Source organism: Peromyscus leucopus, chromosome 20, assembly GCF_004664715.2.
Source record: "Peromyscus leucopus breed LL Stock chromosome 20, UCI_PerLeu_2.1, whole genome shotgun sequence".
NCBI classification, from domain to species: domain Eukaryota; kingdom Metazoa; phylum Chordata; class Mammalia; order Rodentia; family Cricetidae; genus Peromyscus; species Peromyscus leucopus.
The window spans coordinates 18,749,760-18,776,043 of record NC_051080.1 but is presented as its reverse complement, the minus strand read 5'-3'; the positions used below and the strand labels follow the sequence as shown (position 1 = coordinate 18,776,043).

Sequence of the window (26,284 nt, the reverse complement as noted above, 5' to 3'; positions counted from 1 at the left end):
TACAAGGACCGGGTCCCAGACTCTGGCGGCTGGAGTGAATTTTAGACAGGGCGCCTTGTCTAGGGGTGATGGGCAGTGCCCTCTACTGTTCTGAAGGAGACAGGGTCCGATGCCCAGGGAGACAGCTCGGGCTGGAGAGAGTAGCCGCGTTGTGTGTCCCACCCCCTTCCTAGATGTTGATTTACGCCTCAATCTCCCACTCCTGGGGCCAGCGCGACCCCCTCTCTCCAGCCTTCCCAGCCACCGGGGTCTGCTTGCCCCTCAAGGGCACAAGTGTCCAGCCTCAGCTCACACCAGGCCCTTCTCAGGCCCTCCACCCCCAGCATGTGTGAGCACTAACCACCTGCCTGTCGGGGAGCTCTTGAGAATTGCATCTGTTTCCACATCCTGGCGTTTACTCTCTTCCAGCTTAAGGGTGAAAACCCGGGGGTGCTGAGGGGTGTGGGTAAGACCTTCCCAAGTTCCAGAGCCTAGAAAACTCGTGTCAAAAGCACTTGTGGCCTCAGGTTACATAAACCCTGACACCGTCGCCACCTGCCCTGGGTGACTTCTCATCTCCAGGGAGCTTTCCTGGACTCCTTCTCTCCTCTCTGCCCCAGCTCTTATACCCAGATGCCCACAAGCCCTGGCACCTAGGATGCTTGTGGGTTACCGGGACAGAGGGGAGCCAGTCAGACAGGCGACATGTCTGTAACTCACAGGGCGAAGGTGCAGCCGTATGCCCCCGCCACCACCCCGGGAGAAGGGTGATGGTACCCCTTACCCAGGGAGGTCAGAACCTGGCACCGAGAGCCCCTATCTGCTCCAGATCTCCCCTCCACCACCCTCTGACTGGGTCCAGTGTTGTCACAAGCCATGTGCCACGCGGTCTCAGAGGAGGCCTGTTTGGACAGTGAGACCCACAAGGACATAGGTGACAAAAGCCCAGGAGAGACCCGGGCTGTGGGGGAGGTGCCTGCGGTGGGGACTGGCTGCAGCTCTTCTCTCATGCTCTCCTCCTGCCCCCCCCGCCCCCCCGCCCCCCGCCGCCTGCTTCTGTGCCCCAGCCCCCACTGAGCATAGAGTTGACGCTAAGTGAGCTCGGGAAGCAAGGTACATCTTAGTCTGGGCTCTAAGGGATGAATAAGAGTTTGTGGAGGAGAAGAGGGGTGTGTCTTGTGCAGAGGGCACAGAAGACACAAAGGTCTGAGTGAGGGTAGGAACCTACGGTATGAGTGGGTAACAAGGACACATAGGGTGGGTAGAGGGGCTGAGGTTGCTCTGTCAGGGAGGGGAAATGGATCCCGGTCTGTCCAGAGCCACTCTGTCTATACCTGGTCCCTGCTCTAACTTCAATAAGTCTGCCTCCTGTCTCCCTCAGCCTCTGTAACACTTCCCACCCCGTTCCCACTTCTCCCCTCGGCCGGCTGGACAGGAAAGGCTACTGAGGCCCGGCAAGATGCCAAAGGGATGTAGCCACCTCCCAACCCCCACCCCAGGCAAACCTGGAATGGGTCAGGTGGGAATTCGCCATCTCTGCCCTGAGGCCAACGTAGAGATGGAGACCAGGGGTCCTTACACTGAATACCTGCACAGTCAGGGTGTCCATCCCACCCACCCCCAGCCCAGCAGCCCCGCTCATCTCCTAACTCTCTGTTCCCCTTAGGAGGATGTTCCCCAACAGGGTTCTTTGTAAGGAAAAAAAAAAAAAAAAAAACCGATCACTCATTTCCACGGCTGCACTGATGCTAATACCTCTGTCACTGCTTCCGCGAGGGGCCCTGCTGAGTTACCACCACCCCACCCCACCCCCATCCCTCCAAGCCTTGGCCACATCTGGCCATTGACATTGTCCAGTGCCCCTGTTGTGGGATATTTTTTACACTGTGTGAAAATGTATTGCTGTGATTGGTGTAATAAAAAGCTGAACGGCCAATGGCTAGGCAGGAGGTATAGGCGGGACTTCTGGGCAGAGAGAGAACTCTGGGAAGAAGAAGGTAAAGTCACCAGCCAGATGTGGAAGAAGTACTATGGGCAGTATGGAGAGACAGAATACACATTAAAATAAATGGGTTAATTTAAGTTATAAGAGCTAAGGCCGAGCTTTCATAATTACTAATCAGTCCCCATGTCGTAATTTGTGAGCTGGTGACCCAAAGAAAAATCCAACTATATACCCCAGAGAGTCCCATGCCTCCCTGACCTAGCCCTGTCCCCCTTCCTCAGGGTGCTCTGTCCCTGTTCACCAAGCTTCCCTTCCTCCCCACACCCTGCACCTCCCTCTAACTGACCCCTCCCTCCACCTGTCCCTCTTCTTGTTGGGAGCCTGAGCACTTGGCTGTTCCCTACCATCACCCACCCAGCTAGGATGCAATCCATTCTCTCTGGCCTCCATCCTTCTCCCTAACAGACCCGGGCAGCTTCTTGGAGGACAGGCCATTGGAACTTAGGTGTGCGTAGGACAGGCCTCAAGACAGGCATTGGTAGCAGGACACCCAACTGCCCAGCCTTCTAGTCATGACCTGCTATTTTATGTGGCCACCAAGGACCGCTCAGGAGTGCCCTTACCCATCCCTACCACTCTGGACAGGCGGAGATACTGATCATGGCCTTGGGTGGCTTGTGCTCCGTGGGCAGCTCCCCTCGAAGCCCCCACTGGCTTCCCTGATGGCAAGCTCAAGTCGGTGTGATGGGACAGGGGATCGACACAGGTTCTCAGTGGCCAGCTTCATACTGTGTTCAGTTAGGGCTACACACATGTGTGGAGATTCAGGGTTACACACCTGTAGAGATTCAAAGCTACAGACTGAGAGGAGGAACCTCCCCCGCCCCCACACACACACCTTCTGATGAGGTCCAGCGTCAGGCCATTGTAGAAGCGCCCTGCCATAAATCCGCACACAGGTGTCACACCTCCCAAGAGCCTCTGCGCCCAGAGAAGGCTGTGAGACATGGGTGAACAGCTCTTGAGGTTGTGAGACCAATAGGCCATTCAAGCTGGGACATGTATTCTCTCTCTCTCTCTCTCTCTCTCTCTCTCTCTCTCTCTCTCTCTCTCTCTCTCTCTCACACACACACACACACACACACACACACACACACACACACACACAACTGCAGCCGCATACTGCAGAGACGCCAAAGCTCAACAGAGCTTGTCACCTTGTCTCCAAGCCCCCTCCTCTGGAACTGACTCTAGTTTCCAGTCTCCAGAGTACATCAAGGACTTCGTTACCCTAGCAGGAGTCAGCCTGTTCTGGCATCTGATGGGGTCCTTAGAATATGGCTGAGGCCAGGGCCTGGTGCGGTGCTGGACCTAGGAGTGGTTTGGTGGACACAATACTGACTGTGGGGAGGGTCTGGGGGAACAGGCCCAGGGAGTGATATGCCTGGTGTAGGCAGGAGCTGGCTGGGCTGTACAGGGCCTTTCCCCCAGGAATCCTTCATTTACAAGCTATGGCTTGGCCAAGGGCTCTCGGGAGCATTTGGCAGGGTCCTCCGCTGGGGTCAGGGGTGAAGGTCAGGACAGAGCCTTCTGCTGATGTCAAGGATGAGGGTCAGGGCAGGGTCCACAGGTGGATCTGAGGACTGGGACAGGGAACTATGTTTAATATGGACTCCCAGCTCATTGTCAGCACCCACATTTGCTGCGTCAGTCCTGACCCCAGGTCCCAATAGACAGTATGATTGTATGTCCTCATGCTGGCCTTTTGGTCTTCAGGTCACGTGTGGAATTGTGTGCAGGGGTCTAGTGTTCTCTGATGCCTTCCAGGCAGATTCAGCTAAAACGGCCATTAATACTGTCTATGTGCCCTTTCTGGTGGGCAGTGTGATACCAAAAGTCATCTGTTTGCTGCACCTGGGAGGGTGCTCTTGGCATATGGAAGCCCTTGGAGTGGAAAGCCACTGTGGGTGACACAGCACTCTCCTGGCCCAGCCATGGGTACAACCACCCCCAGCTGGATGCTGGCCCTCTGCCTTGCAGCACTGGCTAGCTCTTCCCTTTGGTGGTCTGGGGATACTGGGGGTCAGCAATGACAGGGAATGTGGGGTGATAAGCATGGATGTCCTGGGAGCCACTAGGTAGAAGGGCCTTGTTGGTTTGAAAGAAAATGGCCCCCAAAGGGAGTGGCACTATTAGGAGGTATGGCCTTGTTGGAGGAAACATGTCACTGTAGGAATGGGCTTTGGGGTCTCCTATGCTCAAGTTATGCCCAGGGTTACAGTTCACTTTCTGTTGCCTGTGGATCAAGATGTAGAACTCTCAGCTCCTTCTCCAGCACCATGTCTGCCTGCACGCTGCCATGAAGATAATGGACTGAACCTCTGAAAATGTAAGCCAGCCCCAATTAAATGTTTTCCTTTATAAGAGTTGCTGTGGTCACGGTGTCTCTTCACAGCAATAGAAACCCTAAGACAGGCCTCCTCCCTCAGTGTCTGTGTGTGTACTTCGTGGTTTTGTGTGTCAACTTGACACAAGACAGAGTCATCAGAGGAAGGAACTCAGCTAAGGAAATGCCTCCATGAGATCCAGCTGTAAGGCATTTTCTTATTTAGTGATCAATGGGGGAGGGCCCAGCCCAGGGTGGGTGGTGCCATCCCTAGGCAGGTGGTCCTGGGTTCTATAAGAACGCAGGCTGAGCAGGGTATGGGAAGCAAGTCAGTAAGCAGCACCCCTCCATGGCCTCTGCATCATCTCCTGCCTACGGGATCCTGCCCTGTTTGAGTTCCTGTCCTGACTTCCTCCAGTGATGAACAGCAATGCTCAAGTGTAAGCCAAATAAACCCTTTCCTCCCCAACTTGCTTTTTGGTCAAGGTGTTTCATTGCAGCAACAGAAACCCTAACACAGTGTGACATGACCCCCAGAGTCCAAAGACCAGGCCAAGGTCATACCATGGCCAGGCATCCAAGATGGCAGTCAGGTCTTCAGCTCCCAGGTTGAGCTCCTTTCTCTCTGGTACTCAGGACAGGGATGAATGGGCTATGATTTCCTCCCATCCTTGAGTGAGACAGTTGCAGGATCTATCAGCCCTGGGCCCAGGATCTAGTGGGATCTGGAATCACAGAGAGGTGACCTGGGGCTTCTAGTAAGACTGCTGACACTGTCAGCTCTCTACGGGGGCCATGACTTGGGATAAGTGGTCAGCATGTTGTGGGCACCCCGTCTTTGCTCTTTCTAGTGGAGCTGGCCTTACAGATCTCCTTGGGAGCTAGCCAAGGTGTCCAATTGCTTGGTCTTCGGGAAGACATGATTCACACTTAGCAGGCAGTTCAGGCTTCCTGCCCCAAAGGCAGTATGGCCACATGAGTCCAGATCACATGAACCCCAATGCCAAAGAGGGCCCTTGGGGCCTCTGAGCACCAGCTTGGCTTCTGCCTCCCTCCCTCTCCCTGTGGTTGGACCTCTGCTAATCTGTTCACCCCAGATCTCTGTCCTCATCCTTCTTCCAGGGCAAAGATCCTATGAGTCACTTCAGGGCTCAAGGCCAAGACCCTGGCCCAGCCTGGACATCTCTGTACCCCTGTTTACCTGTGCTCTGTCTACCCCTCTCCTGGCTCTGCCCCATATCAGCCAGGTCCCAGGAAGAGTTCAATCCCTATTCTGGCTCGTTGACCTCTGGGCCTCTGATTTTTGTCTTCAGAACAGAGAACATCTTACCACGCCAGGGGACCAGCATGGAGATTGAAGATGTTTGTTCTTACCAATCCTGAACACAGGGCTCTCTCTACCCCAGCTCTCATCTGGCTTGAGACAGTCACGGCCCTCCTGGCCTTTGCTAGATATGACCCCTGCCTGAGATGGAGGACCACCTGTCTGTCAGCCCCAGGACTCTAAATTCTCCCCTACAACCTTCCTCTCAAACGTCTAAAACCCAAGTCCTCCTAGCCCACACCCTGTTCAGTGCTCCCTCCCTCCTTCCCTCCTCCCCTCCTGCCCACCCCACTTCCTCCCTCTCATAGCTGCCTGCTGGCTTTGTGGATGCTGTCAACATCTGCAGAGTGGTCCATATGGTAGAAGTCTCCTCCATGGACCCTGGCCTGGCTCCACACGCTGCTCTGGACCTGAAGTCCTTGGCCCCTGCTTCTTTTGTCTCTGCCCCATAATTCTTCTCTGTCCCCATCCCTGTCACCCGGAGAGCAGTTGGCTTCATACCTGGGAGGGACCTCAGGAGGGGTGACTGTAGGTGTAGAGTCCCTCTGCACCTCCACCCAGGACAGACCTAGCTCCGAGCAGTCCTGGGCCCCGCCCTCTCTGAAGCCAGCCCTCTCTCCTTCATTCATGATGTAAGAAGAGCCCCTTCAAGAATCTAAGACATGGCTTCTGGAGAGATGAAATCCGTGGCTGTAGCCTGTATGAACTATACCCCTCCTCCCAAGCACAGGGCAGATAGGCCATGTCTGGGGCACAGGACTCTGGGAGAAACCCTCAGCAGAGGGGGATACCATCCAGGGGCAGAAAAGGATGGGGCACAGAGTCTTGCCAGGTGGCTGTTGGGGGTTCTGCATGCAACACTCAGTCCCACACACACACATGGGTGCAGCAATCTCATCCCTTACAGAAGCGGGGACAAGTCACTGGAGCATCTTAGACAACAGTGATGAGATGAAGCATTCTAGGTATCAGCTTCAGCGGGAAGCAAGTGGGAGGAAATGCTGGTTCCTAGGGATGAAAGGCCCTAGGGAAGAACACAGGGAGGGTGGGGGTTAGGAGAGCAGAATCCAGGAACACCAGTGGGGAGCCTGGAGTTAGGAGGGCTAGAGATCCTGGTGTGGGGGAGGGGCCCCGAGGTGGTGGCGCACACCTTTGATCCCAGCTCTCAGGAGGCAGAGGCAGGCAGATCCTCTTGAGTTCGAGGCCGGCCCGGTCTACAGAGCGAGTTCCAGGACAACTAGGGCTACACAGAAAAACCTTGTCTCAAAAACAAAAACAAAACAAACAAACAAACAAACAAACAAAAACCCACATAAAAACAAAAACCAAAACACAAAAAAAGATTGTTCCAAACACACACATGGACCAAGTGTGAGCAAGGCAGGACAAACCAGTCACCTGCTCAGAAGGCTATCCATACTGCCCGCCCCACTTCCTGAAGCTAAGTCTGAATTCCCAGGCTCAAATCAGGAAAGAAAGAAGTAAATTCTTTGTAGCCCTTTCCCGTAAGCGATTACAATTCTATCTTTGTTCCCCTAATGAAGCAAAGGCCAGAGAAACGGATGGCCCTTCAGTGGAGCCTTAAATAGAAGGTCCAGGGCAGGCTGCACCCCCACCATTACGGGGGGAACCAGTTGAAAGAGGGGGGGCAGCTACAAGGGCATCTCAGCTGAGTGACCTTCAATCAGAAGACGCTGCTTGCTGTAGAGCGCGGGAGAAATCGGGAAACAGGCAATGGAGAAAGTCGATATCAAAGCTGTCAACATCATCCAAAGAAGCAGCGTGCCCCTGCCTACCAACCTTGACTTTGTGAGTTCAAGGTCTCAAGGCCTTCCTGGCTGTGAGGAGACTGTGGGTCATGGGACTAAGTTCAGGACGCCCGCTGTTCTCAGCCGTCTCCCGGACTCCTAATTACTCGAGAGAGGGCAAACAGCAAGCATAAGTGTGTGCACACATTCCAAACACAAGCTCACACAGATGCACCCACCCGGATAGGAGCACGCCGACAAACCCTTACGCGTCTATAAAAGCATGAATGCGTACTCACGCGTACATGTACATGCATACTCTTTTTAATCTGGAACGGCACCTCTGCCCATGTGTGTGGTTATCCCATGCCCCTGGTGACGTGAGGAACACAACCCACTGATTTGGTAGGACGTCTGTCAGAAGACCCAAGCTACCCCGCTCCCTAGCAGGAGAGCCACAGGAGAGAATTTGTGTCTTTTCCATGTGTCCCAAGCCAGGGGAAGTGTGGAGTCCCATCCCTGGAGAAGTGTGGAGTCAGCCGAATGCTCTCAAAGTTACTATTTTCCTTTTGTACTTGCCTTGTTACATTTCATAACTATGTGTCCTTGTGTCCTCCTGAGGAGAGACTTTGAGACCATAAATACTGGGTTAAAATTTCACCTACTTATTCTCGCGTCATGGGTGATTTTTTTTTTTTTTTGCCTGATTCCATTGTCTCAGTGCTTAAATGATTTTTTTCATTCCATTTTATTATTTTTTATCATTAATCTCAGAAGAAATTCTAATTTCCAATGGGTTCCCAATCTAGTGAGAAAGACAGCTAGAATGCAGACAATACAGTACAGTGGTTAACAGTGGATGGCACAGACATGGAGGCAGCATACAGCAGGACACAGGGAGGCGAGATCAGGGAGGCCTTCCTGGAGGAGCTGGTACCTGAAGTGAGACTTCAAAGGAGAAGCAGAAGTGAGCAGCAGACAATGCCCCACAGAAGGAAATGTGAACAGGGAGCTGCACAACTTGAGTCCAGTGACGGGCGAGAGGTGAGATGTGGCGGGTGCTGATTCCCGGGTTTGGATCGCAGGGCTCTGCTGCCCAGGACTGCTGGCTGCCACAGCGAAGGGGTGTGGACAGAGAGCGGGCTATGCAGGTGGCCAGAGACAGCCCAGAGAATCAGTCAGGTGGGACATGAGCAGACAGGGTCACAAGGTGGAGGGAGAGTCTCCACGCTTGCCCTTCCTCACTCTGCCCTCCTGAAGCCCCTCTAAGGGCCTGAAAACCGCCGGGCGGTGGTGGCGCACGCCTTTAAAACCAGCACTCGGGAGGCAGAGCCAGGTGGATCATTGTGAGTTCGAGGCCAGCCTGGACTACCGAGTGAGTCCCAGGAAAGGCGCAAAGGAACACAGAGAAACCCTGTCTTGAAAAATCAAAAACAAAACAAACAAACAAAAAAAAAAACATTGGGTTAGAGAGAAAGCCTTCCTTCAGTGGAGGGGTTTTCCTCCTGGAGCCTACACCTCCCCCAGACCCAGAGAATGCTCCATGGGACCCACCCACCCAGTCTGGAGTATTCTTGGTGACCTTGGGGCCTGCCAGCTCTATCCTAGCCAACTTGTTGGGCTTCCTCCCAAAAGAGGCAAGGGTGACCAGGCAGAGAGGTGAAGCTCTGGCCTTTACTTCCCTCAGCTTGAAGACTGAGCACCCCCGTTCTGGACTGGGGAGCCAAGCATGCACGGGAGTCAGGCTTTGGGTCTGCTATTTTGAGAATTTGCCAGAACAAGCTCCCCTGGCTTTTCTTCCTGCTCCCAGCAGGATGTGTCCCTGTTCATTTACAGACCAAAGACACAGCATGGAACAGTGGCAGAACAGGGGTAGCCAGCTGTCCACGAGGTAGAAACACAGATCATTCCTGCCCTAGGATGGACTTAGGTTGTGACCTTCAGCGGGCCTGCTCTGGCCTTGCTGGATTCACTGAAAGGAATCAAGTCCCCAGGGCCATGGGTTTGGGGCTAATTCTTGGCCTGGACTAGTCCTGAATACATTTCCAAAGCACAGAGCACGAGACATGGGACGGAATTCACTATGAGGCTCAGTCTGGAAGGTCATGTGGTTGCCTCCCCCCACCCCCCAGTCAGGACACGCCTCCCTGGCACTCTCCCTTCTGAGGCCTGTCACAGTCACACCTCCAGATACTATGCAGGATCCCAGGCTGGCAGGGGTGTTCCTGTTCAGCTAACTTAGCCTCTCATCTTACAGCTAGGAATGGGCTGCCAGGAGGCCAAGGTCACTTAGCCCAGAAGGGAGCATGGGGAACAGTCGAAAAAAAATGAGGACATGTGAGCAGGGCCTCCATGCATCTGGGTCAGGTCTGAACTTCCTTTTAGCCTCCATGCTTCAATTTCCACCGCTGGGAGCAGGCAGAGGAACAGCTGCAGGAGGCCCCCTCAGGATGATCAGTACCTTGAGGTTTCATCAGTTGCCTCTCTAGGCAGTGAAGCTGGAGAGTTAGCTCTGGGCTGTTTGACTCTCTTTCCTCTGGATTAGTGACATCCCTCAGAATTGTGGTCAAAATCTCTGCCTAGTGACTACCTTCCTGTACTAAGGGAAGTCATGGCTCACATGTACCAGGGCAGGTACCATCTCCAGTTAACATCTGGCACGTGAAGTCAGTGACACTCATGACTTAAATAAGGGCTCCAGGGACTGGGGGATACCTCAGTCAGTAGAACACCAGACCTCACAAGCATGAAGGCCTGAATTTGGAACTCCAACAGCCACACCAAAGTTAGATAGGGCTACACAAGGCTGTGACCTCAGTCCTAGTGGGAGAAGTGGAGAAAGGTCCCGGTGCCTGCCAGCCAGCCAGCCAGCCAACCAGCCAGCCAGCCAGCCAGCCAGCCAGCGTACCTAAATCTGTGGGCTCCAGGTGCAATGAGGGACCTTTGCTGTGGGATGGTCTGTATGTCAAATTGCTCTGATTGGTCAATAAATAAAACACTGATTGGCCAGTGGCCAGGCAGGAAGTATAGGCGGGACTAACAGAGAGGAGAATTAAGGGAACAGGAAGGGAAAAGGAGACACTGCCAGCCACTGCCATGACAAGTAGCATGTCAAGATACCAGTAAGCCATGAGCCACGTGGCAAGGTATAGATTTATAGAAATGGATTAATTTAAGCTATAAGAACAGTTAGCAAGAAGCCTGCCACGGCCACACAGTTTGTAAGCAATATAAGACTCTGTGTTTACTTGGTTGGGTCTGAGCGGCTGTGGGACTGGCGATGGGTGACAGATTTGTCCTGACTGTGGGCAAGGCAGGAAAACTCTAGCTACAGACCTTGTCTCCAAAACTAAGATGGAGAGCAACAGAGTGACTACTAACTTCAACTTCTGGCCTCCACATGAACATGTAAGCATGCACATGTATGCCACACCGCCACGCAAACAACACAATAAAATAAAAGCTCCAGCTGTGTGCAGTAACAGCAATGCTAGGTGCTCAGATCAACCCCTGCTCTGGTAATTGGGAATAAGCTGTGAGTAAAATAATCTTCAAAACTATGTTGAAAGGGTAGAAAAGATGCCAGGACCAAGGGAAATCCAGGTCCTGTATGGAGGAAAAAGACCCAGATGAGGATGTCACAGCCCTCTGCTCTGAGGCTGTGGAGGCCCAAATTACTCAGGGTCAGAGAATCTGAGCTTGCTTTACCCAGCAGGGCTGCGTAAGGAGATGATTTGATCACCAGCATGTATACCAGGTGTTTGGAAGGGTCTACACTTGGCTGTATGGTGTGCTTTGATCTTGCAAGGGGGAGGTCTTTTGTCCCTCTCCTTGGCGTATTACAAAAAGCCTTTTTGAATAAACTTTGAGGCTACTGGGTATTGATCCAGGCCCTCCCAAAGCTATCCTGTGTTTCTGTCTGTCTCCTCGTCGGCTGGGTCTCTCTTTCTACCTAATATTTCTTATCCCTCTCTCTTCCTAAGAACCCTAGAAAAGGTAGGGAAGGTAGGAGCTGGACTCTCACAGTCTCCCAACATGAGGCATCCACCAGTCTGGAGAATCCAGGCTTTCACCTTGGAGTGGGTGTACAGACTGAGGTCAAGGGCCCCCCCAATCAGCAGGGGTCCCAATCAGCAGGGGTCCCAATCAGCAGGGGTCCAATGCCTCGCTCTCAGGTAAGAGTGGAGCGGAGGTAACTGGAATCTCCCCTTCAACTTCCACTAGCAATCCCAAAGGAAGACTTTCTTAGCATCCAAAGGAAGGAAAGGAAAGGAATAATAGACCATCACAAAGTCTGTGGCCTACAGGCTTGGCATCATGAGTCTTATCAGTAGGTGGCCCAGAGGACTTCAGGACATTTGGTTTCAAATGATCTGGGGTGGCAGATGTGTAAGTAAACAGAAATCATTAGAAGGAACCTCCACCTTAAGTCTCATATAAACCCAGCGAAGACTGGCTCAAAGGCCCACAGGAAAACGTAACCAAGATGCTACCAAAAGAACCCACAGATAGAAGCCAGGCATAACGGTATGTGCCTGTCATCCTGGCACTTGGGAGGCTGAGACAAGGAGCATTATCATGAGTTCTAGGCCAGTCTGAGCTGTAGAGCAAGGCTCAGCCTCAACCCAAGAGCTGTAGACTGAGCAGCAGCCACCTGCATGGCTTTGGAGTGCCATGCTCTCCAGGCTCTACCAGAAATCACACTTTAACCGCGATAGAGAGATGATCACATCTGGGCCCAGCACATGCATCGAGTACCTCACCTTCCCTCAAGAATCCCGCGGAGGACTGTCCTGCCCTGGGAGTCACAGACGGGCAGGTGGCTGCCGGCAGGTAGCTAGGGCAGAAGCAGGGAGAGGGTGTGTCCTGACTTTCTTACACACTTGTTATGGCACTCTGTCTTCAACCTCAAGGTAGGGCCGACAGGAAGAAACAGATTTGCTCTTAATAAATTAAGTATAAACAAGGGGCTGGAGAGATGGTTCAGAAGATAAAGGCGCTGGCTGTCAAGCTGGATGACCTGACTTCGATCCTTGGAACCCATGTGGTAGAAGGAGAGAGACCCAGCTCTGAGAGGTTTTCCTCTGTCCTCCACATGTGGACCACGGCGTGCACCTCCCCCAAATAAATTTTTAAAGATGCAAAATGAAGTTTTTTTTTAAGTGTAAGCAAGTGTGGGGGATAGTTCAGTCAGTAATGCCTTATGAGCGTGAGGACGGAGTTCAAGTCCCAGAACCCATGTTAAAAAAAAAAAAAAAAAAAAAAAAGCCGGGCGGTGGTGGCACACACCTTTAATCCCAGCACTTGGGAGGCAGAGCCAGGAGGATCTCTGTGAGTTTGAGGTCAGCCTGGGCTACCAAGTGAGTTCCAGGAAAGGCGCAAAGCTACACAGAGAAACCCTGTCTTGAAAAACCAAAAAAAAAAAAAAAAAGGCACACTTGCAATCTCAGTGCTGAGGAGGTAGGGACAGGCCAATCCTGGAGCTCACTGGCCAGCCAGCCTAGCCTGCTTGACAAGTTCCAGGCCAGTGCGAGACTGTCTCAACGGAAAAAGTGGATGATGCCTGAGGAACAACACCCAGGGCTGTGTGTCTGCACATCTACCATTTGCACCCATGCCCACAGGAACACGCACCCAATGGGAACAGCTCTAGTCAAGGGCCGCTTCTATGTATGTGTCCGGCGAGGCAAAGTCCCTGCTCTGAACAAACCGGCTGTTTTTCAGGATCACTTTCTTTCTAATTTCGCTTGCAATTTCCCAGACCTACCTGGGAAATGCTAGTGAGCTTGGAATTCAAATCTCCAAAGTTATTTAAGTCACCCCTGTAAGCGGCATGCTTACTACTGAATTTCAGCATCCACCACTTGGACCTGCCTGCTTCTGTTAATGGCAGCACCACCCCCTTCCCCTTGCACCCCCAAAACAGCTGCTTTTCTGTGTCATGGCCGAAGAACCTCTGGCCAGCTCAACATCAGAGTTCCACTGTTTCTTGTGTGTGCCATCTCTGCATACTGACCTCTACTCCTTTCTCCTGGACCTGGGGCAGGTTAGGACAAGTAGGCAGGGAAGTCCCTGTGTCGGCATCTATGGCTGCTTGGCACCCCTCTTGGCTGCCCATTGCCTGTAAGACCAAGCCCCCCTTTTGCCTACATTCCAAGACTCCGTGTCTTGGCAGGATGATTTTGCAGCCATACCTTGCAGGATGATTTGGCCGCCATACCTCTGGACTGCGCGACTAGAGAGCTGGTTCTTCTTCCAGGTGGACAGCATGTGGCTGTCACCAGCCCATCTCAGAGCAAGAGAAACCCCCCAGTCAGCCTGCAGTCTTCTGTGGGAGCCCTCTGGGTGCCAAGACCATACAGCTAGCGAAGGCTGACTCTTCCCCATGTAAGGAGGGATGCAAGTCAGCAAATGACCCAGTAAGCAGTAGATTGAGGTTTTCCCAAGGCACGAGGGGACTGTGAAGGCAAGTGCCAGGGACAGTAATTAGGCTAGACAGTGCATGGCCAGCCTAGGACATTGTAGCCCCAAGATAATGAGGGAGTGCCGAGATGTGGTTCAGCAACTGGGTGAGATCCCAGAGCCCAGCTTGCTGTCTGTCGGCGCTGTGGTTGCTGGGCAGGAAGATGGGAATCGTGCTTGGAAAGCACCACCTCAGCCCTTGGCTCCCACTTAGCGCTGCCACATAGGTTTAGGGTTGTTTTAAAAGTGAAGCCACGCACTAGAACTTGACAAGAGACCCCAGTTCATGCCAGTGCTCCCACCCGGGGAATGTGAGGATGGGGGCTCCAGTTCCCAGGCTGACCTCCTACGAGAGCTGGCTGCTTTTTACTAAGAGCAAATCCATCTTTCCCGTGGGGCCTGGCCCCATGTCCTTCACCGTCCCCAGGCCTTTTCCAGAGAAATGCACTGCCTCTCAGACCACGAGGCATGAAGCTCCCTTCCCTGTCTCTAGCTGCCCCTCCTCGGGACCCTCCGAGGCTCCCAGACAGAGGGAACATACCTCTCCAATCGGAGCCCTGGGAGGGCGCCCAGTGCCTTATGCCAGAGCCCCGTGTGTACAAAACTCCTTCAGGCTGTGCCGCCCACACCCTGCTCCTTGGCCTCCTGCGAGATCAGAATCAAGCCCTCGCATAGAATCTTGTGTTTCACGCTGCAAGTCTCGACATAAGCCAGTGTGTTGACTTGACAAATAAATATCACAAATAAAGCCGGGGGAAAGGGCTGGGCACGGAAAGTCCAGAACCATGTCAGGAAGCCTGTGCCGATCACCTTGTGTGGATCTGTAAACAGAGCCATTCAGGCCAGAGGAGGGAGACCGAAGCAGGGGCCTGGGTTCTCACCCACTTGGAGACCCATCATGGGGTTGCCAGCGCTTGGCGAGGCCAAGTCAGAGCAACTTCATCCCTTTCCGATAACATCAGCATGTTACTTAGGGAGTTTTCATTAAGAAAGGTTATTTTCAACCATAATAGATTATAAAGGACACTCAGGGAAGAAAAGTACATTTCTTTTGATCAACTAATAAAGGCTGCAAAAAGCTTTGTTCCCACTTCTAGGGAACCAGGTACAGGGCACAGTCCACATTTTAGTAAAACCCAGGGCCACCCCGCTGGTCTTATCTACAAGGGCATCCTTCCTGGGCTCTCAGGACATGCTGCAGGGTGCCGCAGCCCCTTCTACAGAGTGGTCTGGGCCCCGGGGGCCTGCAGGCTGCTCTGGACAGGAGAGCCTCTCTATAGAAGGCAACAGAGTGGAGGGAGGGGAGCAGGAAGAGGCATGCACTGCCCTGGTGTCAGCAGGAGTGAGGGCTTGCGATCCTCTATGCTGACTGATAGCCACAGCAGGGCAACCAGAAACTGCCGGATAGTGGGGAACCGAGCTAGCTACATGGTGTATGGAAGGAGGGGCCGTAACAGAGGGCAGCTCGACCAGGAGATGGATGCCAAGAAGCTTCTAGAGGAAGCTTCTCAGGCTAACGGTCACCGCATTAAGACTGTGACCTGCCTTTCAGAGGAATCATACAAGCACCTTCCTCATTCTCGCACTGGGACCCTGGGGAAGACACAATGGCCCTGCTTGCTAGATGGGGAGGCTCCTGTGGGAGTCAAGTCCAAAGCCAGAGTTACAGAGTGACTAATGGGTGGAGCGGACTCTGCACTAAGGGGGACTGAGAGGAGAGCATCCCCAGCAGAGGTGATGTGTGTACTCCCAAGCCTCCAGGAGATGCTGAAACTCAGTACCAGAACCTAGGGAGAAAACCAAGAAAAACCTGAGATTTCCCTAATCATCCTTGCCCAGGATAAAGCTTAATTTATATAGCAGGCATAATAAGAGATTAGCAACCAAACAGAATAACTAATAATACACTGTAATAAACGTTATTTAAAATATGTGAAATGTTTATTTCCATTTAGTATTTTCAGACTAAATTTGGCCACAGGTTCTTGGAAACAAACAAAGCACATTTTGTTTGTTAGTTTGTTTGAAACTGGGTCTCTTTTATTATGCAGCCCTGGCTGTCCTGGAACTTGCTCATGGACCAGGCTAGCCTCAAACTCACAGAAATCCACCTTCCTCTGCCTGCCAAGTGCTGGGGTCAGTGGCACAGGCTACCACACCTGGCATGCTTTTGTGACTAGCACACTACGCCTTATCGCTACACTCCTGACCCTTGCCCACTCACAGCAATGTGGCTCATGGTTCCACTTCCTGTCCATATCCTTCGGGGAGTGAATCTGTCTACTTGACTGGACACTGAGACTCTCACAGTACACAGTGGGTCAGTCTGCAAGTCTGCGCTCCAGGCTGGATAAAAGGCACCTATGACCCAGTGCCCCAAGACAGGGCCCACTAGGGATATAGTCACATGTGTCCACAAGGGGAGTATCTGTGTGCACTGGGAGGGGATGGGGCAAAGAGCAGAATCACTGTGGGCAGGCTGCTTTGACCTTCTGAGACTTACAAAGACAGACATCTGACCCATGGCGAGCAAAGGCAGTCTGTAAACTTAGGCTGGCGACGGGTTAATTATCAAAAAGGGTAGAGTGTCCATGATGCAGCAGTTTCTGGGCCGAAGATTCCAGATCCTGCAGACCTCCAGTGAGCTTATAGCTTTACCCATCTCCACTGCCTGGGTAACCACCCGTAGCTGACATAGCTCTCTTCTCATCTGTTGTTCTGATGGGATTGAAGCCCTGCTTAAAACCACCCATGGTGAGGACGTGCAGAGATGACCGGCCATATTAGTGGAAGCCCATGAACTGTGGATTGGTGGCTGTGGAGCCCCCATGGGACTGGACTAGACCCTCTGGATACGGAAGATGGTTTTTGGCTTGAACTATTTGGGGGGGCACCCAGGCAGGGGGATCAGGATCCGTCCCTGGTGCATGGGCAGGCTTCTGGGAATCTGGTGCCTGTGGTGTGATGCCTTGCATAGCCTTGGTGCAGTGGGAAGGGGCTTGGACCTGCCTAGGCTCGGTGTGCCAGGCTCTGCTGACTCCCTATGGAAGACCTTGATTTGGGGGATGTGGGGTGGCTTGGGAGAGAGGGCTGGGGGGGGGAGAAGGGAGGAGGGGTATCTGTGGGTGGTATGTGGAGGGAGTAGAAAATTTCTTAATAAAGAAAAATGAAAAAAAAAAAAACACCCATGGCAGGCTTCCCACAGACCTTAGGACAAATGCCAGACCTCCATAACCCCCTCATCCTCCCCAGCTACCAGGCCCTTCCTGGATAGGACCCCATCACTTCTGCCCACCTTAGATCACTTCCACACGCTCCCTCCTTGAACCTGTCTCCCCTTCTTGTCATGGTTTTTGAATTGTCTGATGCCAACCCCAAGAGTCTTGGGGCCAGGACTATCTGTCCAGAGCACCAGGCTCCAATGTCTGCCAGAGCCTGAGGTGTCAAAGCCAGCAGGTGGCCTCTGTACCAGATAAGGGCAGATCGCAGAATGGATATGAGGTCTGAGAGCATCCCCACTCTCTCTCGGTGGCTTTTGCCCTTGATTTCCTCATTTGAAGTGGGAGTAGGTGGGACTGACTGCCTTCCAGGGCTACTGCGAGTCTCGTGTCTAAGGTGAACATACTTTGTTTCCTGTAATGGTGAGTGCCGGTCCAAGGGTGGCAGCCAAGGACCTACCAGGGTTGGCCTTCACTGAAGTCCACCTCTGGCCACCAGCGGCTTCCTATTTTCCATCAGCAAATACCTACTTCTCCTGCCCTGGTGGACTTCCACCACCTGATTGAAGGCAGGCTTCCAGGGGATCAGAGGCCACTGTCCTGGCAGATGACACATGATAGGAGGGCTTTGCAGATCAGCAGAGGGCAAGGCAGTGACCCTCGGAGGCCTTGGGTGGTTCCTGGAAAGGACTTACATAAGCTACAAGGTAAATACAGATGGGCCTGGACCCCAGACCCATGGGAGAATCTCCAACTGCTGCGGGGGGGACAGGTGGTGGGACTCATATGCTTCCTGCACTGGGCTCTAACCTACTGTCCATATGCTTACTGCAGGAAACTACCTGCCATTATATTGTCTATCCACCTTCAGGTGGGTGTGTGCAACAGGAGCGTCACAGACTGGCTTTCTCTCCTGGACCTGCAACTGGTCAGGAAATGTGGACTTGGAAGGTACAAGTGTGTCTAACCTGCATCCTGTAGGCCACATATATCCCAGGATAGCTACAAATGTGGCCCAACACATTTGCATGTGACATCATCATGCAATCTCAAAAGACATCCCAGAGTGAACTAAGACGCATGCCCAGAAACTCCCAGTGGGGCTACTAACATGCCAACTAGGGAACACAAGAGCATTGATGAGTCCCCAGAATTACAGGGGTCCACTGAGCCCTGTACAGGGCTCTGCTCTATGTGTCTACACACCCGTCAACACCTTAGGAAGCGAGGAGAGAGGATGCAGAGGCATCCCGGAGTCAGGTGTGCACCCACTGAGACAGCTTCCTTCATGGTGGGTGTAGGACAAATCCTTGCATCTCTCTCCTCTGAAAGCAGTCTCCTCTGGGGCAAGTGACAGAGGGCCATTTGAGGAAGAGACGTTCAAGATATCTAAGGGAGGCCTTTTTTCAAAAGTGATTCCTCTGGACATGTAGTTAAAAAACAAGTTTTCTTAAAACCTTGGGAGCTTCAAGAACTCCAACTATTGTGTGTCTGAGTTCTCTGTGCTCACAGCGACTCTGCTGGCCCCTCTTAGTTCTCACTCCTAACCATTCTTTCCAGATCATTCCAAACACCTGGTAGAACTAGGTTTATGCCAGAACATTCTGGAAAAAGAAGGAGAAGAAGAAGAAGAAGAAGAAGAAGAAGAAGAAGAAGAAGAAGAAGAAGAAGAAGAAGAAGAAGAAGAAGAAGAAGAAGAAGAAGAAGAAGAAGAAAAAGAGGCACCATCCCTGCGTGTGGACTCTGGTCCTTGGAGCTTGGAACCTGGTGTACACCTGGTAACCAAGATCTCTCTTTCCAATGGCCACTCTGGCCACCTGGTGTGCTAGGAAGGATGTCCTTCGGAGATGCAGCCCTGTCTATGAGCAGCCTCCAGCCATCCTTGCTCACTGTTATAAACATGCCACCTAGCACAATGCTGCTGCTGGTAGAACAATGGCTTAATGCTGTCCCTGCCTGTCCCCTGGGTCATTCAGGAAATCATAATTATATAGGCAGATCACCTTGCAAGCTCTTTTAATATTTTCCATTTATTTATTGTATGTGGCAGTGTGGCTGGTGTGTGTGTGCGTGCGTGCGTGCGTGTGCGTGTGCGTGCGTGCGTGCGTGCGTGCGTGTGTGTGTGTGTGTGTGTGTGTGTGTAGGTCAGAGGACAACTTTCAGGAGTTGGTTCTTTCCTTCTACCATATGGGTCCCCAGGTTCAAATTCAAGTCATCAGGATTGGTGGCAAGCATGTTTACCCGCTCAGCCATCTCCAGGGTCCCCATTTTGCAAGCTCTGAAGCATTATACAAATAGCAGCTATTTCCTGGCCAGCGTGAGCAAGAAAAGGAGGACTTGCTAGTAGACAAGTAGGGAATGTTCTGTGGGTGTCTGGAGGGTGGGGCAAAGTTCACCACAGGTATGAGGCTAATCAGCAAGGGTGGATTTAAAAGAAGTTCCTGAATATGACAGTTTGGTCGGGTCCGCAGTTCCCCAAGTAAAGAGATGTGCGCTTAAAGTTTCCTTTCCCGGGTAGGTTCTCCCGGGCGCTCATCTCCACAAATAGCATAGTGGCAGGCGCAGCGTGAGGACAGAGAGGAGGGCTGGCATAGCACACATTTCGTTCTCCAAAGAGAGGTATCCTGATGCGTTGGCACCCCGGGGGCCCTGTGCATTCCGTGAGCGGAGATCCAGTGGCGACGCAAACTAAGCGACTGCGCCGGGCCACGGCCTCTCCCCCATCCCCGCTACCCCCACCCCTCGGTGCTGGCTGTTGGCAGAGCCCCAGCACCTCAGCTGGGTACGGTCAACCCCAGCATAGGCAGAGGGGGCACTGCGCAGGGCGGGGCGGGGGTGGAGGGTCGGAGCGGCGGCGGCGCCTGCCTGCGACCGTCCCCGATGCCCTTCAGCCTCCTAGTTCCCCGCCCGCCACACCCACCCTGGCACCTCGGCCACCTGTTGCCGCGTGCCCCGGCTCGCTCTTCCTTTCTCCCCATTTCGCATCCTGGAGCCTTGAAGATCAGATCCCTCCCGCCAGCTACCCCCCACCCACGAACTCCCGGGACACTGGGGGGTGTTGCGCTCGGCGGTCTAGACGAGCACACCGAGGGCACAAGGCTGGAAGCTGTACCCCATTCGCAGCCTTGAACTTCAGTCCGGGCTGCTGCGCGGGGCAGGGAGCTGGAGCGCGCGCGCGTCGGAGTGTACCCTTTCCGCGGGGCTTTCTCGCCCGTCGGGTGACCTTGGGCAGTCCCTACACCTGGTCAGCCTCAGTTTACCAACGGATGCGGAGGGGCTCCCCACCCAGTCACTAAATGGGCGCTAGGGAGAGCTGTCCCGGGCCTCTTCGGCCCCGCCCCGCCCCGCAGCAGCCAATCAGGTGCTGCTGTCTGGGGTGTGTGTCTCGTCCTGAGCCGCGGCCCGGGCCTAGGGGGCGGGGTTTCCGGGGCGGTCACCTCGCCGCGGGACCCCGCAGGGGACGTCTGAGGGGCGGCGCGTGTCGTGGGGGCGCGGTTGGCACGGGCGCACGGAGGCGGTGCCGGGCCGGGGCCCGGGACGCGGCGGCCCCACGACAGGGGTGACGGGGGCGGAGGCAGCCGCTCGCGCCCCGCCTGGCGCCGCCTCCCCGGGCGCGCTGGCCCCGCGGACCCGCAGGCGGAGCGCAGCCTCAGGTGCCCGGGGGCGGGAGGGCACGCGCGGGGGCGGGAGCCAGGCGTCCCCTGTCCCGGGACAGTGAAGTGGGTGGACAGGGAGAGGAGGGGCTCGGTGGCGCATGCGCGCGGACCAGGGGCGCGGGTCTGGAGACCCACAGGCACCGGCGAGGGCACAGGCTGGGAACGCGTGCGACTCTCGGGGGCCCGCGGAACTGCCGGCTACTTCGGGTCCCCGCGAGTGCCGAGCGCCGGCTCCGAACTCTGGTGTTCGCAGCTGGTAGTGGGGCTAGGGGGCTTCGCGGAGTCCTTGAATTGGAGCGACGCTGGGTCCTCTGGTTGTCCCCTGGAGGGGAGGGCCCGCGGGCGGGGACATCGGGGCGCGCCCTTCCCACGGCGCCGTGCATTTGGGCGTCACCCACCGGGGGGCGTTTCCTGAGACCCTCAGGGATCTCAGAGGCGAGGTAACCTGAGGACTGGACAGACCGATCCTGGGATCACTGAGCCCGGCCACTCCTGTGGATCTGGAGAAACGCCCGTGGGTTCGTGTCACCAGCAGGCGACCCTCTTTTTTGAGCACCAGTTCCCATTGCTCCTGACCGTAGTGGGGAGATAGAGACTGCCAAAGACACCCTATGTCTCTGCCTCTCCAGAGCCCAGCGCCACGGGGGGGGTCCTGTGTGGGGGCAACTTAAGTCTCCTCTGCCTCTGACTGCGAGGCCAACCTGCAAGGGATGAAGGGAGCCGGGAGTGCCAGTGGGCTAGTCGGGAGCGTGACTCTGCCCCAGTGCCCACTCCAACTAGCCTGGAACAACTGCACCCCTCCTTTTCCCAAACTTTTTTTTTTTTTTTTAAATTTAAAGGAAAGACGTGTTTCTCTGAAGTTAAGATTCTTTATAAGAAAACCCATGGTGTTATAATGTCTTAGTCTTTGAGGGGCACTCTACCACAGTTGGGGCTGCTCACCCACACCAACCCCAGCCCACTGGTTTCCCCTAAGGAAACCAGAACGGCCCCTCCCCTCCTAGCACTTCTTGGGGGAGGAACTTAGAACTTTCTTGGGCGACCCTGGAACACCGTAGTGGCTGCAGGCAGCAGGGTCACAGTGACTTTCCCAAGGTGGTGGAGAGTTGGGGGGGATCCAGAGGACATATTGTAACTGGTTCCTTTCTTAATGTCCTACAGCCAAGGCTGAAGTTCAAGGCCCTGTCTTCCCGGTGGAACTGACATTTGTGGCAAGTTCAGCTCAGGAGCAAGACGTTGTCGTCACAGGTAAAGAGGGTTCATGGAGCTTCCAGACTGGAATATCGTAAATGCTGTCTTGGGTTGCGATTCAGACTGAAAGGAGAGTTGGAGGAGGGGGGCGTCGGGTAGATTATGTTGTGGTGAAATAGTGAATGCATTTTCCAGGGCTTGTAAAGCCAGGCAAATGCATGGAACCATGTTTCGTCTCTGAGTGTGTCTGTTTTCCCGGGAACTTCATTTCTTTATGGCAGGCTGCTTTGGCGCTGTTTGAAAGGAGGCGGTATTGCTTTAGGAAGGGTCTTCCTGACTGGTTATAAACTGACTAGTAAGACTGACCTGCTGTCTGCTCGCTGTTTTCAGATAACTTCAACTATGTGGTAGGTGAGTTTCATCATTAGCCACGGCAGGGATGACCCTAAGAAACAGTCAGGTGACCATCCCTTAGCGACCATGTAAAAGTCCAGAGAAAGTGGGCCTGGTGGTCGATGGGAAAAGGCAAAGTGTTTCTTTTCCCACATAGTAAACATGTATGGAAACACACCAGACTCACGGTGTTGGTTAGCAGGGCAGGATCCTGCTGTGTAGTCCATGCTTGCCTGGATCTTGCTATGTAGCAGAGGCTATCCTTGAATTCTTTATATTCCTGCCTCAGTCTCCTGAGTACTGAAGGCTGAAGTTGTTCTTTGTGATTTATTTTTGTTAAGCCTATAAACAGAGTCCTAAAGAGTGTGTGTGTGTGTGTGTGTGTGTGTGTGTGTGTGTGTGAAGGGTGGAAAGGGTGGAAAGAGTGAGAGGAGAGAAAACATGTTTCTTCTGCATAGACTTTTTATAATTTGCTTTATTTACTATTAGGTTGAGAAAAAATATTTTCATGTGAATAAAATGTACTTTTTGCTTCATTTAAAGTGTATAACATCTCACTAGGTTTAGATACAGTATTTAGCCAATGCATATATTGATATATGTGAGTATATAATTCATTCATTTCTTTCATGCTTACTGTGTCATTCATGAGCTGGGGGCTACTGTGTCATTCATAAGCAAGACAGCCATGGACTTTCTCATGAAACTGATTTTCATGCTGGAGCTGGGCTGGTGTAGTGCTGGCCTAGCACGCACAAGGCCCTTGGTTTGATCCTCCGCACCACATAAACCAGGTGTGGTGGCACATGCTTGTAACCCCAGCACTGAGGGGACAGAGGCAGGAGAATAAAAAATATATGATAAGTTTGAGACTCGCCTGGGCTCCATGGGACCTCGTCTCAAAAACAAATAAAATAGTCAGACATATCCCTTTAATCCCTGTAGTCAGGAGGCAGAGGCCGGAGGATCTCTGTGAGTTCAAGACCAGCGTGATCTACACAGAGTTTTAGACCAGCCAGTGCTATACAGTAAGACCCTCTCTTAAAAAATAAGCAAACAGTGATAACAAAGTTAACAAGCAGATAAACAACAAAAAAAAAGAAATTTATAACTGTCCTCATAATGGTTAAAAGATGAAGAGGCTGGAATGTAGTGAGAGAATGGAGATCTTCCCCTTCAGTGCCTAGGAACCCCTGTGCCTTTTCTAAATGTTATGATCATCTGTGGCTTTATGATATTGTCTGAAAAGATTTTATCAAAACATCAATTAAAATCTCTCTTTGCTTGAGATAAATACATTTTAACTACAATGAATTTTTCTCCCCATGTTTACTCTTGTGGCCTATGTGGGATGGTGATATTCTTGGTGGCCGATGTTTGTCCTAACTTTGTGGCATTGCAGCTAAGGTTGTGGCCTGTTGAATGTCTGCTTTGGGTGGCAGAAGGGAGAGGGCCTCTTTTTATTTCTGATTTGGGAAGCTTAATAGGTACTGTTTTAAAAGATACAGTTTCAGTGGGCGTGGTATAATGTGATTAAATCGCTAGCAATCCATGAAATCAGCTTAATGATCAAAGAAATTTATTTGGAGGTAAACTCACAACCATGGGCGATTTATCATAGGGTCAGGGAAAGCCGAGCTATGTCCCATGCCGAACGGCTTGGTCCAAGATCTCAGCATCCAAACCATGAGGCAGCCAAGAGAGAGCCGCTTATGTGCATCCCAGCCAGGTTTTAAAGTTCCCCTTAGGCCATGCCCCAGGGGCAGGTACCTTAAGGTCATAGGCAGGTGTAACAGGTACAGCTGCCTCACTAGGGGCGTGGCTCAAACAGCCACCCTCTACATCTCCCCCTTTAGTCTAAATAAAAAAGTTCTAATACAAAACTATATACAATAGGAATGGTTATCAAGGAGAACTAAAGGGTAATGACATAAACAAATGGAACTACAACCAGTGAGCGCAACATTAAACAAGAGACACATACTAACATCCAGAGAAGTCTAGAGCATAGGTAAATGGCATGTTACAGAGATCTTTCCAAAAGGTGTCTGTCCTATCCTGAAGAATTTGAATCTAGTACTTAGTATGTTCTAGCTAAGATATGAGAAGATTGTAACTGTGACTGTTAGTCTTCAAAGACCTCAGAAGGAATAATAATAATACCTGAGAAAACAGGAGAAGCATGCAAGCAACTTTTGGGAATCTTGTGAGAGTAGACAGAGACAGCTGGCAGTCTGGACAGTCAGCATCATTGGTGCATCTATTTTGGCTGCAGGTCTAGAATATCTGACAGACCATTTTCAGAAGCAGGAATTTTGAAAGTCCATCTCACCCTGCCTTGGAAGAGTTCAGTAGTCACTTTTCCTTGTGTCTCGCTTGCCCAGAAAGGACAGCATTCATACTGTCAGCAGTCGAGGTAAGGGCAGTTCTTTGCCCAGCAGGCCGTTATGCACCAGGAAGAAGACAAACTTCCAAATGGAGTGTCTTAAAAGCCCAACATTCTCTCAGGATCATATCAGTGCTGCCAGGAGCAATTGTGTCTCACATCAACAGAATTCTAAGTTATCTAAATGTCATATTCTCTAGGCCTATGAAGCGTTTGAATATTACCTGTCCATCTAACCTATGTATCTGTAAATCTGGATGACCTAAATAATATAACTATAGAAATGACAAGCATGGGCGACTATAAACCTCTAAGTCTTTTCTACCTAAATAACCTAGCGACTAAGACTTCATATAAACAGGGTAAACAGTCTGTAAACAGATGTACAGTAAAAGGACAATGACCTCAAAATTGGGACAATACACAAAATATCGTAAACAGAGGTAGAAATGTATAGTGCAGTATGCAATATGACAACAATATGTATCAGTATACAAAATATCCTAAACAGAGGTAGAACATACATACAGTATGACACATATAATTTTACATTTTATCAATATATAAAGTATTTCAAATAGTAGAAATATGTACATTACAACAAATATAGTTCTGTATCTGTATTAATATACAAATTATCTTAAATAGGAATATAAAAATAGTTTACATTTGTATCAATATACAAGAATCCATAACAGTGCAAATTATCTAAGGCTGATACTTTACTAAATTAGTTTACTAGTGTATACAATAATCTACCTTAATGCCCTATACCTATCCATGGGTGCATGGGCCTGGAATCAAAGCCGGTCCTCCTGTGTGGCAGGTGAGAATTCTACCACTGAACCACCCATGCTGCATGGTGAATGGAGGCCCCTCGCACACAATAGGTATGCTCAGTGGTGTGTATGGGACCCAGTGGGGGCACGTGTAAGCTGTGGCTAGTTCTAGTTCGAATGGGCTACGGGGAGAGGGGGGGCAGCGAGTAAGTGCTGGTACCCATACAATAGCTCAAATTAAGGAAGGGATGCAAGGCTACCATGGCGTGCGGGACAAAGACGCGGCAACTTGGGAGGGAAGAAGGAAGGGGTGCGCTTGTGGTTAGAATGCAGAAATCTATGCTGCCACTGGTACCGGCAGATGGCACTGGATGTGGGTGCAATCCGTGGAAGCTATCTGGATGGGTAAAAGGAATGGCCAACCCATGCTCCCATGTAGGGGAGTTGGGCGCTAGATAATGTGACTAAGTCACTAGCAATCCACAAAATCAGCTTAATGATCAAAGGAATTTATTTGGGGGGTAAACTCACAACCACGGGCGATTTATCATAGGGTCCAGGAAAGCTGAGCTATGTCCCACGCCGAACGGCTTGGTCCAAGATCTCAGCATCCAAACCGCAAGGTAGCCAAGAGAGAGCCGCTTATGTGCATCCCAGGTCTTAAAGGCCCCCTTTGGCCACACCCCAGGGGCAGGTACCTCAAGGTCATGGGCAGTAACAGCGACCGCTGCCTCACTAGGGCCTGTGCTTCAGGGCATGGCTCAAACAGCCACCCACTACAGTGGTGGTGCACGCCTTTGATCCCAGCACGTGAGCG

The 26,284-nt window shown here is 52.2% G+C and overlaps 1 protein-coding gene across 2 annotated transcripts in view; it reads left to right on the top strand.

Moving 5' to 3' along the window:
- Nucleotides 1–20,629: 20,629 nt before the first annotated feature.
- Nucleotides 20,630–26,284, top strand: part of Ppara (peroxisome proliferator activated receptor alpha) — a 68,179-nt gene continuing 62,524 nt past the window's right edge. Inside the window, exons 1-2 of one of the 2 annotated variants that reach the window (XM_028878143.2) lie at nucleotides 20,630–20,715; nucleotides 21,880–21,966. The gene's annotated coding sequence lies outside the window, so the exon portion shown is untranslated. Of the gene's footprint in view, nucleotides 20,716–20,812; nucleotides 21,237–21,879; nucleotides 21,967–26,284 lie in introns of those variants that run through there. The other variant, XM_028878142.2, reaches the window with a different exon arrangement.